The following is a 4,219-nucleotide window of genomic DNA, read 5'->3' on the forward strand; positions in this document are numbered from 1 at the left end:
ATCAAGTTCGTTGATTGTGGCATTTAGATTTTTTGTGTCTTTATTGAGCTGCTTTCTGGATGTTCTGTCTTTAACCGAAAGTGATATGTTGACGTCTCCTCCTATTATTATGGAGCTGTCTTTCTCTCTTTTCAATGCTGTTAGAGTTTATGTATTTTGGAGCCGTGTCATGGGGTGCGTAAATATTTATTATGGTTATGTCCTCCTGGTGTATTGACCCTTTAATCATTATAATAGTGTCATTCCTTACCCTTTGTGGTGGATTTTACTTTAAAGTCTGTTTTGTCAGAGATTAATATTGCCCCTCCTGCTCTTTTTGATGGTTGTTTGCTTGATATATTTTTTTCCATCCTTTGAGTTTTAGTTTGTTCATGTCTTTAAGTCTAAGGTATGTCTCTTGTAGGCAGCATATGGATGGATCATGTTTTTTTATCCATTCTGCCACTCTCTGTCTCTCTATTGGTGCGTTTAGTGTATTTGCATTCAGCGTAATTATTGATACGTATGAGTTTAGTGCTGTCAGATTGATGTCTTTTTTTTAGTGTTGCTGACAGTTTCTTTGTTCCACTTAATTTTCTGTGCTGAGTCATTTTTCTTTATATATTTTCTTTTCATCTTTTTCATTGTTGATTTTGTATTTGCTGAGTCTGTGTTTTTCATTTTGATGTGTAGGATTGTTAGTTTCTTTAATATTTATCCCTGTCTTTCTAAGTTAAAACCGCTCTTTTATTTCTTTATATTGCCTTGAATTCCTCTTCATATGAGAGATCTATGATTACATTTTTTAGTCTCTGTTTTTTGTTTTAATATTGTCATCTTTTACATATTGATGTCTTTGTTTCCCTATTTTGAGCATTTTTGCCTTGATTTATTTTTGTGACTTCCCTATCTGGGTTGATATCTCATTGCTCTTTCCTGTGTTCTAGTGGTTCTCTGATGTTACTAATTTTCGAATTGGAGGACTTTCTTTAGTATTTCTTGTAATTTTGGTTTGGTTTTTACAAACTCCCTAAACTTCTGTTTATCTGGAAATGGCCTAATTTTGCCATCATATTTGAGAGACAGTTTTGTTGGATATATAATTCTTGGCTGGCAGTTTTTTCCTTCAAGGCTTTATATGTGTCATCCTGTTGCTGTTTTGCCTGCATGGTTTCTGCTGAGTAGTCTGAGCTTAGTCTGGTCGATTCTCTTTTGTAGGTTACTTTTCGTTTATCCCTAGCCACTCTTAAAATTTTCTGTTTATCTTTGGTTTTGGCAAGTTTGATGATAGTATGTCTTGGTGACTTTCTTTTGGGATCTGCCTTATGTGGGGTTTGATGAGCATCTTGGATAGATATCTTCTCATCTTTCTTGATATCAGGGATATTTTCTGCCAACAAATCTTCAATATTTCTCTGTATTTTCTGTTGTCCTCCCCTGTTCTGGTACTCCAGTCACTCATAGGTTATTCCTCTTGATAGAGTCCCACATAATTCTTAGGGTTTCTTCAGTTTTTTAGAATTCTTTTATCTGTTTTTTCCTCAAATAAGTTGGTTTCAAGTGCTTTATCTTCAGTCTCACTAATTCTGACTTCCATTGACTCAGTTCTGCTCCTGTGACTTTCTATTGAGTTGTCCAATTCTGAAATTTTATTGTTAATCTTCTGGATTTTTGAAGACTGTTAAATTTGTCACTATGCTCTTCTTGAATTCCTCTGTTGCTTTGAGTGTTCCTTGGCTTGGTTTGCGTTTTGCCTGATCTCCTTCCTGATTTCTTGAAGAGTTCCGTGTATTAATCTTTTGTATTCTACCCCTGGTAATTCCAAGAAGTTCTCTTACTCCAGAAAGTTTCTTTAATCTTGGTTTTGAGAGCTTGCTGAAGCCATCATGGTCTACCTCTTTATATAATTTGATATTGACAGTTGTCTCCTAGCCATCAATAAGTTATTATATTTATTTATTTTATGTTTGCTTACTGTCCTAGCTTCTTGTCTTGTTTTAATATGCCCAGATAGGCTGCTTGTATGAGCTGCTTTGATTATTGGCGCATTTGAGGTTCTAACATCCTGTCACCAGGTGGTTAGATTTGTTACTGGGTATGTGAGCCCAGGAGTCTGTTTACTTTTCTTGTATGGATTCAGCGCAGGTGTCCAGGTAGTCAGTCACCAAGTGTGTGGTGCAGGCTTTCACCTACAGTCCTAGACAGGCAAGGTTGATTGGTGTAGGCACAGGTATCTGGCTTCAGTAGGGGGTCACATGCTGAGCAACGCAGGGGTCTGGCGGCTGCCCCTGAGTGTCTGGGAGGAAAGCGTGTGCCTGTTTCCTAGAGTGCGTAGGTGGGTTGGTTTTGAAGCTGGACTGTGGGCACCCAGTGCTGTTGGCTGTAAGGACTGGAAGGCATCACTTATTCTTGAACCCCTGTTGCGGGTGGCTAGGTGGTGTGGGTGGAGCCACCAGTCCTCAGGCCCCTGATGTGGGTAGGTGAGAACCCTGCTTAATGAGCAGAGCAGTGTCAAATGTCATGAACCTGCCACTCCACCATACAGCTGATAAAATTGAAGTTAGGCTTCAGGTATATACTCTGCTGTACTGTGCTGTTAAGGGCCTATGTTTTTGAAATGAGGCCACACAGGTCTGTGCAGGGGTGAAAGGCATTCAAAGTCTGTGGACCCCTTATACCTGTGCCCAGGCAAAGGAGCTCTGCCTACCCTGAGTCCCCAGTTTAGGGGAGGTGGCAGATTATTTTTCCTGTTTTTTAATTTGTTCCCTCTCAAAGGCTGGGAGAATGGCTCACGGCACGTGTCGGGTCCTAGTTCCAGCCCAGGGGACGCAGCAGTCCCTGAAGCCGGCCCTGGACCCAGTGTTGAGCGGGGAGGACAGGTAAGAGGGAAGGAGGTTTTTCCCAAAGGGCGTGGTTTTCGATCTGTGCATTAGGTCAGATGCATGCCCTTATCTTTTGCTGATTGAGCACCGTTTTTCACCTGGTTTTGGAGGCCTGCGTAGACTCTTTCACTGGGTTTCTCCCAGTGTGGAAAATGCCTCCCGAGCGCCACCATTTAACTCAGTGAGCACGCCAGCCGATTCGCCCTGAAGGGTGCCAGCTCCCGCTAGGTCAGGTCTGGCAACTCCTCGCTGCTTCTGAACAATCTTTCCCTCCCCCTGCTGCTCAGTCCAATTAATGAACTTTCCCTTTGATGTTCAGGGCCCCTAGATTGTCATATATAATCAATTCACTTTTTTTTCCAGGTCTTTTTTGTAAGAGGGACCACCAGAAGCGTCTGACTACTCTACCATCTTGGCCCCGCCTCTCTGCTTCTTAACATTTTAAAGAAGTCTTTTGCAGCAGATTTCCCCGTTGCAAGATGTTATTTCGTTTCTTGACTGCTGCTTCCATGCCGTTGATCATGGATCCAAGTAAAATGAAATCCTTGACAACCACTATTTTCTATGCTTATTGTGATGTTGTGTATTGGTCCAGTTGTGAGGATTTTTTGTTTTCTTAATGTTGAGGTGTAATCCATACTGAAGGCTGTGGTCTTTGATCTTCATCAGTAAGTGCTTCAAGTCCTCTTAACCTTTAGTAAGCAAGGTTGTGTCATCTGCATATCCCAGGTTTTTAATGATTCTTCCTCCAGTCCTGGTGCCCTATTCTTATTCATATAGTCCAGCCTCTGGGATTATTTGCTCAGCATACAAATGGAGTAAGTATGGTGAAAAGATACAACCCTGATGCACACTTTTCCTGATTGTAAACAACGCAGTATCTCCTTGTTCTGTTCTATCGACTGCTTCTTAGTCTATGTACAGGTTCCATGTGAGCACAATTAAGCGTTTTGAAATTCCCATTCTTTGCATTGTTATCTGTAATTTATTATGATCCACACAGTTGAATGCCTTTGCATAGTCAATAAAACACAGGTAAACATCATTCTGTGCTTTCAGCCAAGACTCATCTGACAGCAGGAATGATATCCCTCATTCCATGTCCTCTTTTGAATCCGGCTTGAATTTCTGGCAGTCCTCTGTCGATGTACTGCTGCAACTCTTTTGAGTTATCTTCAGCAAAATTTAATTTGCCTTCAGTAGAACTTGGCTTCTTCCTTAAGTACCATTGGTTCTTGATGCTACCTCCTGAAATGGTTGAACATCGACCAGTTCTTTTTGGTACAGTGACTCTATATTCCTTCCATCTTCTTTTGATGCTTCCTGCGTCATTCAGTATTTTGCACATAGAATCCTTC

The 4,219-nt window shown here is 41.0% G+C and overlaps 1 protein-coding gene across 1 annotated transcript in view; it reads left to right on the forward strand.

The window, feature by feature from the left end:
• UBAP2 (ubiquitin associated protein 2) overlaps positions 1-4,219 on the forward strand; it is a 122,819-nt gene that overhangs the window by 30,682 nt on the left and 87,918 nt on the right. The gene's annotated exons all lie outside the window — the stretch shown is intronic.

Source organism: Trichechus manatus, unplaced genomic scaffold (assembly GCF_000243295.1).
Source record: "Trichechus manatus latirostris isolate Lorelei unplaced genomic scaffold, TriManLat1.0 scaffold00016, whole genome shotgun sequence".
Lineage (NCBI taxonomy): Eukaryota > Metazoa > Chordata > Mammalia > Sirenia > Trichechidae > Trichechus > Trichechus manatus.